Raw genomic sequence first — 13,153 nt, 5'->3', positions numbered from 1 at the left:
CAATCACCTCCCTCTCCCTGCTGGCCATCTCTTTTTTACTGCAGCCCAGGATATAGTTGGCCTTCCAGGCTGCAAGCGCACACATGTCCAGCTTCTCACGCACCAGGAATAAGCTTGAAATTAGCAGGAGTGCCTTAGCAGGGCACTTGAATACATTAAGTTGCAATGTTCCATCTAGATGTGTGTTTCTCGGATAGAGAGGAGAGATTACTCTCTTCTTCCTGTCTTGTAAAACAGTGCTCCCCTCACCTTCTTTCCTCCCTCCTTTCTGTGTGCCTCAAAGCTTATCTACTGCTTTTGCTGGTGCAGTAAGAACTTGTCCTTCCTGTTTCAATCTATCTCAGTCATTGTGCAAAGGACTGACAGCGGAAACTGGCTACCTCTGAGCTCACTGTGTGGATCAACCTTTTGTTTAAATAAAATGTGTAGGACTTTCAGTGATTCAAATCAGGATGACTTTTGTCAGGGAACTAAGAAATTATTTCTCCTGAAAAATGTTATTGGAATTATGAGAGGTGAGAATAGCATAAAAGCCTTCATAGCAGTCTGAATGAGGCTGGATATACAAACGATTAAGATCTGTACCGGGAGAAGATGTTAAAAAAGCTATGGGACTAGTGCTGAAAGTAGTTCGGTATTGAGACAGTCCTATTTTTCCTGTGAATTCTCTCAAATTTTCCTTGAAACGGCTACCGTTGTCAACTGATTGTGATGGTACAAACTCTGTTTCAAAATTCATGCTCATAGGCATTCCTCTTTTTCCATTTTGTTACTGGCTGTGGTTCTCTGTTGTCCCTGCCCAGATTGCCCAGAAATGTGGTAGATGTCCCATCCCTGGAGACTTTCACAAGGTGAGGCTGGATCGTTTCCTGGGCAACCTGATCTAGCTGTATATGCCCTGTTCATTGCAGGGGAGTTTGACTAGATGACCTTCAGAGGTCCCTCCAACTCTAAAAATTCTATGATTCTGTGATCCCCAGTGGCCTGGCCTTTAACAGACTTGTCTTTGACACAAGCCTACAGTTCCTAGAGGCCCTTGCTGTACTCAGCAGCACATACATGAGAAGGAGGGAAATGAAGAATCACTCTGATGTGTAGTAATTCAGTCAGTAAAAACTGGCAGCAAATGCGTACAGAGAGATTCAGAAGATGCAAAAAATGCAAGCAGTCAGCTTCCTGCCTAGTTTTCTAAGCTTTGAAGCTCCGACTGAGGGACTTTCCACAAGTTTCAGGGCTGGAATATTTCCAGGAAAGTAAACTCGCCTTCACACAGCTTCCTCCTGTGGTAGCTTTGACCTGGTAGACTGGTCTCTCTTCCACTCACACATGCCTAAGATCATCTGATCTTTTCTGCATTACATCAAGGCTGGCTAAGAGACATGCGAAATGTGATGCCTGTTACAACACTCTTAGCTGAACTGTCCTTGGCAGCTGTTCTGAGGGCTGTGTAATTTCTATGTACCTCAAAGGAAAAGGAGTAAAAGAGCAAGCAGGAAAAAGAGACACTGTTATCCTGCCAGGATTTCTAGGAAGAAAACTGTAATATGAATCAAGGGAGAAAACTTTTGTTTTAAATAAAAGTTTTGAAGACGTTGATATTAGACTCAAAAGGCATGACTGCTGTCTCACCTACTCATTTTACACTGCCTCCAGTTGAATTACTCATCAGTGGTGCTGGTAGAAGCATACACGGGGCCAAGATCTGGAGAGCCAGCAGACTTTATTATGAGCGGTCCCATAGTTTCAATCTGATGACTTTGTTGTTTAGCTTTCCAGACAAATTAATATTTTGGATAAATGTGAGGCCCAGTTCTTTGACATACTCTTGACTGCAGAAGGATTATATAAATGCAGCTAAGTAGCACTTGGCTTTTGTACTCAGTTCAGCTATTGAAATATGTAATAATTGTATTTTACAAGAATATTTTTATGAACAGATAGTAGACCGACTTGTGCTCCTTTATACTTTTTATGCAAGTGAGAAACAATGTTGCCTTCAGTCAATTTCAGATATATTGAGAATATAGTAAAATTGATTGTAAATTTTGTAAATTACAGGGATATTTTGGGAAGACATTGTTCTGAAGACAAACTTCACCTATTGGGACGAATCTTCTACCTATAGTTATGAAACTTGGTGTTCAATAATAAGGAGGTATCTTCAGCAAGTCACTTGAATATGTTCAAAGATACATCCGTATACTTGTATGATATCCAAAAAACATTACTCCTTAGGTTTAATGGAATCTTTGTCCTGCTAGCTAAAGTTTAGGTGTTATTTTTGATGCAACTCAATTTAAATTAAGATTGATGATGATAAACTGTTTGCATTGATAGAAAGATATAGTTACATTTTAAGAGGAATTCTTGTAAACTGCAGAGTTCAGGATACATGTTGTTTGACCATTTGTATTTCTACTTAATGTTTACTTGCAAGAGAGCAAAACTGTAACAAATTACACTTTTTTTTCTTTGGATTAGAACAAAAATTCAGTATGTGCTTTCCAATCTTGACTTACCAGTGCTCCGGATAGACCTGGTGTACAGTTTTCATAGAATCACAGAATCATAAAATGGCTTGGGTTGGAAGAGACCTCAAGGATCATCAAGCTCCAACCCCCTCTGCCACAGGCAGAGCTGCCGGCCTCCAGATCTAATACCAGACCAGGCTTCACATGTCCTTCATTTTATCCTGATTACAATTTTGCTGAAATCAGTGGATATTAGTGGGATCCGAAATTGCTTTTGACAGCCTCTCAAATAGATCTAAAATTTCCGTGCATATATGTTATTCTGTGGTTTACCGTACATTTATTATGTATATATACAGCGACCACAAGATTGGTATCATTGCCGTTTCTGGACAGTTTACTGTTGCTTTGTTTTTGCTGCTAGTGGTAAGTTGCAGGAGTTTTTATTTACATTTATTATTATCAGAGGGAACGTTTCCCTGCATTAGTGAGCTCAAATTTCAAACATGATAGGAGAATTAGGTGGAATGTTATTTTATAGCTAAAAGAAACTCAAATCTGATAGCCCTGTATGTGCAAAGAGCTGCTTTCAGTCAAGCAGGATTTTGTATCCAAGACTTTTTTTCATCAATAAAGAACTTTAGCGCATACCTGAGATAGAAAGCCAGGAAACTGACCTAAAACTGCATATGGATGCAAGACTTCTCATTCACAGTGTCCTCCACAGTAGTCTTCCATCAGCCTCACACCATCAAAAGGTAATTGTCATGAGCATTGTTGTAGGTGACAGTATTTGGCTTGAAAGATATCTTTGAGGTGAGTTTAATATATCTTGAGATTTTTTGCATGGCCAATCTGTGGGCCGCATGAGGCCCTCCGCAGCCTGTCCTGCGGCTGCCCTGCACCCCGTGCCATCATGGTGGCGGATATCCCTGCCAAGAGGCCTGGCCTAGCCCAGGGTGCATACATGTCGTTCACAACAACCACGCGTCGGTGTGCGATCAGCACCGTCTGAGCTGAAACCTGGACGTGGGAGGGTGAAGTGCAGTGCTGACTCAAGTGATGGCAAACAGTTGTGTGCATTGTGATACACTGTATAAACACGGTCCTGTGAACAGCGAAAAATATGCAGCCCTGCTTTCAATTTTGATCAAGGAATTTGAGAATGGGATTCAAGATTTTGTATATTTAAGAATCCGTTTTCAGTCGACATAAATATATTACCTGCAAATTTTGAAATGGTATGTATAGAGTTGCAATCAGATACTCAACTTAAAAAAATTGATCTTTCTCTCCCTCTAGACTTTTAAAAGCCCTCTCTTTCCAGAGAAACTCATCTCTCGCTTCACAATCATGCCTTATTCGCATCATCACTTTTTGGCAGTATGTACATTTGTGAACTGCTCTTTTCAGGGATGAAATACAGGAAGCAGATTGATGCATTAATTTGACAAAAACAAGGTCAAATATTTTATGTTTTAATACAAATTTTTAAAACTAAAGTAACTTTTGTTGCTTGTATGCACTAACTATGTTATGCATTTTATGAGGGCTGCTCTGAAAGTAACACTTCCTATTTTATTATGTTGGTAGTATGGCAGTAGAAGTTGAACCTTCCCACCAGTATGCCATCACATTTTGCTGCTGTGTGACAGATGGCAGCAGAGGAGCAGTCTGACAAAATGGCATCTGAACTTTTCCATGCAGAAAAAATGTCACCCACTGACATTCATCGATACTTGCTGAATGTTTATGAGGACCAAACCAAGGATGTGAGCACAGTGAGAGGGTGGGTGGTGTATTTCAGCATTAGCGACAGTAACAGTGAGTCACCTCCACTGGTGCAGATTTTTGTGAGAGCAGTTCATTGCTAAGGCTCTTGTTCATTGCTAATGGTGATGACCATGTTGAAAAATAGTATTTTGTAGATGAGAATTTGCTCTATTGAACAGTGTTAGTGTGTTCATTGCATCTGTTACAGTTTCCATGGAAATAAATAGGAAGGATTACTTTTGGAGCAAAGTACAAATATGCAGCTCAAGACAATTCCTTTTCATTCATTGCAACCCAGGCAAGCCAAAAGGTTGGAAATCTATGGCATAGAGCAAGTGCTGATGCACAGTGTGTCTTTACATGAAGTCTTAGGGTAGAAGCAAAGTGAACAAACAGAACTTGCTGTTCTCCCGGACCATCAAACCAACCAAAACAAATGAATAGGCTACGAGCCCCTTTATGTTCAGGTCTCTAACATGGAACAGAAGGTGAAAAGCTATGTGCCACAAGGTATGACTAAAAACATCTTTCAGGCAGGAATCACTCATACAGGTGTCTTTTATTTAGTTACAGCAGAGACTGATGGGAGTTAGGAAGAACCTTTCTTTCTTTATATTGCTTTATACTTCCATTGGAAAAATGAAGATTATTTCCAGATACATCATTTTCCAGTTTTTCAAAAACAAACAAACAAACAAACAAACAAACAAAAACCCTTTATCAGAGAGATTTAATTCCTAACACTTATATTAACATTTAAAGAAATGGGATGATAGGAGTCTTCAACCTGGAGAAGACTGAGAGGTGGTATAATCACTGTTTATAAATACTCAAAGTGTGGAGTCAAGTGGATGAGATCAGACTCTTTTCAGTGATGTTCAGTGAAAGGACAAGGTGCAGAGGGCAAAAACTGCAACACAGTTTATCTAGTTATTGTACATGCTTTCTAGTGACATAAGTCTATAGCACCAAACAGCATGCAGGCTAGAGATCCTCTGGGGAACACCGTGTCCTGTTGTCTGTAGCGTATTGGTAACAGGCAGTTATTGGTTGTGTCCTGTTTGTTAATGCAGGTATCAAACAATACCTACTGATACTGATCAACACTTGCAAACACAACATTGCTAGCAACTGGCTGCCCTTTGGATTTTGAGCTCTTTGAGGCTGGCAGTCCAGATAGGGTTCTACCCACACAAGCCATACCTTCCCAGGCAGGATGAAAAAATGTCCTGTGAAACTATGGACAGAAAAAAAGAAAATTAAAAAAAAAATGAAAAAAAGAAAATTAAAAAAAAATTACTGAAGTCAAAGTGAGTGGCATCCACTTCTGTCCTCTTGTATACTGAACCAGTCATCCCCTATATTTCCTTTGTGTGTTCAGAAATGATGTTCAGGAAGATTTACTCCATAAACTTCTCAGGGACTGAGGTGAGACTGTCTGGCCTGTAGCTTCCCAGATCCTTCTTCATGAAATGGGAGTGATATTTGCCAAAAGAGCCTCCTGCCTTGCCTGCTTGACTTACTCCACATCAGAAAAATCTGTTGTCTCTGTTTTGAGTTTGCCCAGACCATCCGCTTTCCTCTGTTCTCTTTCTTGCTAGGAGACAAAAGAGATACTACTTCTATATTAAATGAAGTCAGCATGAGGAAGCCTGCAGTCCTATTAAAATCAATGAGACTTCTTGCATGCTTAACACTGGGCAGGGTATTGAATATAACTTCAGTTGAAACCTTAGTGTTGGAGCACTCTACTTCTATTTCTAAATGACAGCAAAATAGACATTAACTAATGTTAAAGTGTCTACTTTTGTATCTCATTTTCAGAGTCGGCAGGCAAATAAGAAAATCAAACCTGAATGTTTGCCAGATTTTGAGGAAAATTAATTTTTGGATCCAAGATTTGTTCCTTATGTCTGTCACTAGTTAGGAAACTGACTGGTAATAATTTCTAAATGATAGGGCAGTGGGAAAATTAATTCAAAGCTATTTTAGACAATCCACTTGACTTTTCCTAACTGGATTGTTTGAATCAGTGAGTGTCAGGCCTTCAGGAAATCATACAGCCAGTACTTCACTCAAGTAATTTCAGAAAGAACACTATAAGCTTTTATCCCATCTAATTCTAAATTCTTCTTCTAATTGCTGATGGTACTTCCTGAAGTTGCTAAATGCCTCAAGAGCACATATAGCTACATTAAGCTCTTGAATAAAAAGATCAGCAATACTCTTTAACAAGTACATTTCATTTTATGAAATCTCATTCTTTCAAGGCTTCAGAGAATAGAAAGAAACTGCAAAGGAAGGAACCCCTAACTGGTAAGGGAAACATGGATACTATCAAGGATGGAAACTGTATACTTAACGTGCAGTTAATTGAAAGTATACACAGTCATCGCTCTTCACCCTGGCTGCTGTCTAATAAATGTGGAATTAAAATGCAATCATGATTTTTTTTTTATTTTTTTATTTTTTTGGTGTCTGGTTTATTTTTTCATTTTGTGTCCTATATTGATCATGGATCTCACACTTGGATACATTCCAAATGTGAGAAAACATTCCCTGAGCCTTATGTAAGGCATCAGAATCACTGTTTTGGAGCTTTGCCATTTGTGAAATTATTTTTCCTGGATTTGATCAGACTTTTCTGGTGATGAACATTTGGTTTATGTAGTTATAAGTTACAGCTTAGTAGGTCTGTTTCCTCTTTTCCTCTCCTTCTCTTTGGCATACTGCAGAAATTCCCATTGCAGAGCTCTGTGTTAGGCTACTGATTGCCTTTGCACTAGACAAGAGGTCTTTCACATCTGTATTGCCTCCCGATCCTGTTGGGTGATAAGTGATATTTTGGGACTTAACTACAAAATGAGAGAGCTTAGATGTATATTTTCGAATACAGGAGCTGATTATGCAGTTCACCTTATTATCTGAGATGTTGTTATGTCCATATTGAAATTTTACACCACATTGTGATCATCTCCACATTTACAGTAGGAGAAGAAGTTTATATTTAGTTATGGTGTGCATCTTTATCAATACTATCATTCAGAAACCACAGTTGCTAAGTGCTTTGCAAAATAATACTCCTCCTTGAAAACCTTTGTCTTTTCTCAGTACTGTTGCTTTGACAGTTGGACTACGAGTGTCTTCCTCCTAGATCTGTGCTCTTAACTACTATAACTTCATTCTATTTCATTTCCCATGTCTGTAAAACAATGGGAATAGTCTTGCCACGTAGCTGATTCCTTGTGGAGAAAAACGTTTTTTCCCAGGAGGAATTTTTTATCAACACAAAGTTGCATTTTAAATTTCTGGCTGACTTTTTTTGCAATGGTCTTCATGCTCCTATGGGAATATTTTGTGTGTTTCTAATTGTCTCATTATCGACGTAGCTTCTGTCCGCATGCCTTCTTCTTTCAATGAAATTTGGAAGAGTTTATGGACTTGTAAGGAGCAGCTCTCGCTACCTGGCCCTTGTGGCATGGGATGATCCTTACTGACTTGCTAGAGGGAGTGAACAGGGAGCAATGTGGCCGAGATGCTGCCATGGCAAAGACTCAGCTGCAGAAATGAGCCATAGGGCAGCCTGAATACGGTGCTTGGGGAAGATGACTGGTTTCCTCCAGGCTTCTTGTGAAGTGGATCTTTGTTATTGTGTCAAGCTGTAAATAAACGACATTTTCCTGTTTTCTGAACATCTAACTGTTCTATCTTTTCATCGGTTTATTTATTTATTGCTTGGTTGTTGTTTGCTGATAGTGACTTAGTGCAGAGGACAAACTCCATAACTGTGCACAGGAGCAAAGCAGGCAGGCTTGCGTGAACGGCAAGCTAAATGAAATTCCCCAGTACCTTTCAGCGTACCAACTCCGGACCCACCCTAAGTGTATTTGTAGGAAATTACGTCGTGATGATCCATGGAGGAGGCTCCTCCAGCAGGTGGAGCTGTACGTTTTACTTTATCTGCACGACTGAAAAGGAATCCGTCGACGTCAGCAAGTTGTGTCAGGCAAATGCCGATCCGATTTGGAGCTCGTTTTGGGAGCCCCAAACACGCATGTAAATACAGATCATGCCTTTGCAAAACAATAAGGTGTCTGTGGGGTCCTGCTGAAGAAATTGTCTCTGAAAGAATGGTTAAAGGAAGCAATGTTAGAAATAGGCTTGAAAGAAGAAATGGAGGAGTAATGAAATAGGAGAGAAGTAGTAAACGACTGGAACAAAAAACCACACTAAGTATATAATTTAAATATATACGTATCAATGCAGTTGCCTGAGGAATTCCCCAGTAAATCAGATTTACTGCAGATAACTTTATAAGACTCTTTTGAGATAGATTCAGCCATACATACTTTTACGGCAGTGAGGAAAGCCTGTCCTTCTTCCCTGTCCACTTTTTGTTTGTATTCCTCTTCTCCAGAGGGCTTGTGCTTTTTCCTTCCCAGTTCCCTGCCATAAGCAGATCAACGAGTTGTCTGTTATTCCTTTCTTAATGCACAAGTAACCGTCCCAACCATCTGTCTGCTGTTCAGAAATAGCTTCCAGAGGTACTTCCCAATCCTCCTCTTTTCTGGTTTGTCTGGAAACTTCATTATTAGTAGCTAAAGTTCCTTTCAATGCAGAAGTTATGCTTTTTATCGATTTCAGTTGTCATTCTCCCCTCAAACTGATTTTTGCCCATCTCTCCCCTCACATTAGAAAGCATATTTAGAGCAAAGAACTCACAACCCCATACACAACAGAGCAATTCCAATGACAGTATGATTTTCTTCATGGCTATGTAAAGAAAACAAGCAACTGAATACCTTCTGAAGGAAGTTTATAGTGCCATTAAGGCAATTCCCTGAGCTGGGTGAAGCAGTGCAGCTCTGCAGAAGTTAGTGGAGATTCACTGCCCATGTAATTCTGAATGAAGCCTGTTCCCTCTAGCAGTGCATGTTACAGGCTGATATATTTTATTGCCTTCAGCGTAATGTCAAGTTGTCTCCTTGATAAATGAATAATGTGGTTTCTAAAGAGCTAATTGATATTACTGTGTTAGAGACACAATTTAATTAAGAATACTACAATCGCTTCAAGAAAGGCTCCAGTTTATACACTTCCAACAAGAACTTCTGAACGATTGTTTTTTATAGGATGTACGTTTCAAGATTACATATTTTCTAATCAATTTAAACTTTTTGTAAAATACGCATCTTTTTTTCTTACAGAATTCATACTTTTGTTTCCTTTTTCTTGTTCCTCTTCCCATTTTCTTGATGTATTTTTGATTTTGTACTGAGGATGCCTCAGATAGGCAATGAGATGAAGACTGCTGATATTGTTGATCTTCCATCACTCAGAGTCTGTAAAATATAAAAGAACTGTGACATAAAAGCAAATTAGAAACTCTGCTATTGATTTTAAAGACCTGATTGTAAAGTTGTGTGTATAACATAACCTAGAACTTTAGTATAAATGGAGAATTCATGCTTAGAAATTACATTTATGTTCTGAAAGTGAGCTGTCGGGGTACATCTTTCACGCACGTTTTGAGATTCTTCCAGATAAAGGCCTCTGCCTCTGCTTCTTAGTTGGGACTTCTCTTGTTAAGATATAAGGTATTCCCTGATCCAACCTTATTCATTCGCAGATAGCTCTTGAAGCAGCTTATACGGTTCTGCAGAGGGAGTAATTTACTACAGTCACTTACTGTAGTGTCTAAGTGTCAAGTGAGAGGGGAAACATCTTTTGTTTAATTTTACATTGATATCCACAGTGGCTGCTGTAGGGAAATACAGCCCATTGTAGACTCCCAGGCCATACTGAGCTGCAGGCCTGTGGGGCATAACAATGCTTTATAATGGAGCTTGCCAGCAGGCTCCACAGTTTGATTAAAATGTTACTGCTTCTCTCTGTGTTATAACATAAATTGGGGAATTCTACCTTGGTCATAGCGCCAGGAGCCTTTGCAAATTTTGTTTGACAACTGGCCTGCAGGACCCATTCAGCCACAATAATTGGAAATGCCAACTTCTGTGCAACTTTGGAGCGCTTCCTAACTGAACTTTTTGGGGTTGGGCAAAAGACAGAATTTGAAGCTGTGCTCTGTGTGTTCTCTAACACGGTTTATTGGCAACAAAGAGGTGCAGAGTCTTTTTTTTTTTTTTTTTTTTTTTAATCAGAAGGAGCAGAAGAGACTGGTTTTTACTTGTATGAAATGAACAATGTTAACTAGACACGCAGCCAGAATTTCAATGTGCTAAAACAATGCAATGTATACCCAGCTCTCTTCATGACTTCAATGGCTGTGATGAGACCACGGGACTGAAATCTACTGCCTTAATATATCCACATGTAGAATGAACTTGCATGAAACTGTGCTTTCAATAACATAGTAGAATTAAAGTAATTAAATATTCATTTCCTTATTGTTGGAATGTTTCTTGCATTAGTGCATTTGGGAGATGGGGAAAAGGTCTCTTTTTTTTCAAAGAAAAATGTAAGACAAAAGAGAAGAATAAATGAGGATTGGATGTCAGCTGGTCTATGACTAATTCCTAGTATAGTGTTTTCCAACCAATAGAAATCTCCATCACTTATGTCATCCTTATTGATAGTTGCAGAAAAGAGGAAAAAAGAAGGATTTGGCACAGGGAATGTGCTGTATTCTTATCCTTGTAAGAAGAGAAGAAGAGGCTATTTCTCAAAGAAAGGAAAGAATGGCTAAGATGCTGAGTGACTGAGAATTAAGAGGACCTGCTGATATGTGGTTATGTATGGTCTTGAGGGAAGAAGAAAGAAGATGAAGAGCAAAATAAACAAACTGAAGTATATGTTAAATCATGTGTTCTAGAAAATGCCTCACTCTGAAATAAAGCTGGTTTTAGGAATGACAGTAGAATAGTCTTGAATTTTCCTGTGTGTTGATGGTAAACACATTGCAGATTATCACAAACTTACTTTTTTTTCATTATAATTTATTTTAGGTAGGTCCTGTAACTAAAGTCCATTATAAAAGTCTTGAACCTGCTTTAAAGTTGGGGGTTGAACTTGATGGTCTCTTGAGATCACTCCCAATGCCTGCAATTCTGTGATTCTGTTGTGTGATTTATCTGTTGCACCACCCACCACAGAGGATGGGATGATTAGCAGATATTAAAATAAAAATGACTTATATTGCAAACTCAGAAGCCATTCAGGGTTGGTATGGGCAAACAATCAACTTCCAGGTCCCTCAAACTATCAGTAGTGTATGCCTGTCACAAGTGAACCCTACAGAGAGGAATGGTTAACCACCTGCAAAATATAAACACAGCACTGCCATTTTGTGTTTGGTCTGGAGCACACTGTATGGCAGTCTGAGGTGGCTGTCATTCAGAAGAAGGTATCATGGAAGCACAACATATTGCAATCTGAGGTGATTATCATTCAGTAGGAAGTATCATGACAATAACCCAGTAGTTTCCCTCTAGCTTGGAGGGCAGCCTGAAGTCAAGACAGTTCAAACACCCAAACTGAGCACTCATGGTGCTGAACAGCATCAGGTGACAAAACTTCTTTACTGCTGATATATAAAGTAGATTAAATTATCATTGGTGGGCCCCTGGAGAACAGTCATGCCAACTAACTGTCACAGAGATGTATTTTGAGATAATACAGTGATACTTATCTCTGACGTTTTTAGCCCGTCACTTGTTTCAGGCAGAACTACTTTCTGTAGTTTTCATTTGTTCTCTATAAGATGGCAAGCTGTGGTCTGTGCAGGTCTCTTCTTCCTAGTCAGACACGCTGCACTGGCATTTTTGGTACCCGCTAATACAGTCTATATGACTGCCAGAACCTGGCCCCATTCCTTCCCTGTGGGGACACACAAATGACTTGTGCTAACTCCACTCCTGATGTGGTAACTTTGACATTGCTGCTGCGTTACCTCTATTCAACATCTTGGCATGATCTATTGGAGTTTATTCTTTCAATGGGCAAGATTATGAAAGATGATTTTCTTTTTTTTGTTATTGTTTGAAGGCAGGTAGAATTGATTCTACCAAACTACCGACAGATGCTAAACAAGCGTATTGTCTAAGGTGCTATCTCAGAGGAAAACATTGCCTCTTATTGTGGAGTGCGGTCATTACTTCTCATGCAGCTGTTTGTCAAGTTGTTTGGCAGCCTTTTGATGCTGCTGTGGCCTCAAAAGGGTTAACAGCAAGTCAGCGGTGCTGCTGTAATCCTCCAGGACTACCAGCATGCTGCACTGTTGTTGTGTCAGACCGGGGGGGTTCTGGAGGAAGCTGCGCTAGCTGTGGCAGCTGCCTCAGTCACGTCTGTCATTTTGGGTTTCTGTTTTCAACAACATGGCTGACGTAGCAGGTAAAGCAAAAGACCACCGTAGCCTGTACAGAACCATGTTCTTCCACTCCCTCTCACATCCAGAAAACGCCCTACCTCCTCAGAAAACGAACGCCGTGCGTCAGGAACACGTCCTCGTTGGGGGGAAAGCAAAAACGTGTGTTTGACAAACAACCCTTGTCCTGTCTGCAGTGGTGGAAACAATGCAGGTAAACCCAACTGCCCTCTGCCCTACTTCTCGTGTGCTGTCAGCAATTAATTCTCGAGCAGAGTAACCAGAGGGAGCACTTTTTCCACAACATTGCTATTTTCTACAATCTGCATTGGCTTCGTCCTTACATTGACATTGCAACCATCTGGTATGAGCAATTTGAAATGAAGTGGGGCAAATCCACCCTGTAGCTTCTAAAGAAGTACTCTTAGTCAACCATGCTAGTTTTCCCTTTTATTTTTAGAAAGGCTGCTTTAAATTGAGGAGAGCAGAAGTGATTGGGAAATATCAGAGCTGGACTTAACTTCAACTCTGTTTGCAGTTGTGTGATGTCATTTCAAGTTCTTTTTCTTGAACACGTGTTATTGAA

General features: G+C 39.8%; 2 long non-coding RNA genes across 2 annotated transcripts in view; one reads left to right on the top strand and one right to left on the bottom strand.

The window, feature by feature from the left end:
• Window positions 1-4,965: 4,965 nt before the first annotated feature.
• On the bottom strand, window positions 4,966-12,760 carry LOC124417767. Its single transcript, XR_006938628.1, has 3 exons — window positions 12,669-12,760; window positions 8,594-9,586; window positions 4,966-8,366 (listed from the first exon to the last, which is right to left on the bottom strand). It is a non-coding gene; the product is annotated as an uncharacterized LOC124417767 (long non-coding RNA).
• The window catches only part of LOC112531764, a 165,432-nt gene continuing 164,764 nt past the window's right edge, over window positions 12,486-13,153 (top strand). Inside the window, exon 1 of the long non-coding RNA XR_005857824.2 lies at window positions 12,486-12,593. This is a non-coding gene — a long non-coding RNA (uncharacterized LOC112531764). The remainder of the gene's footprint in view (window positions 12,594-13,153) is intronic.

The sequence above is a fragment of the Gallus gallus genome, chromosome 2 (genome assembly GCF_016699485.2).
Source record: "Gallus gallus isolate bGalGal1 chromosome 2, bGalGal1.mat.broiler.GRCg7b, whole genome shotgun sequence".
NCBI classification, from domain to species: Eukaryota; Metazoa; Chordata; class Aves; order Galliformes; family Phasianidae; genus Gallus; species Gallus gallus.
This window is presented reverse-complemented; position numbering and strand designations above follow the sequence as displayed.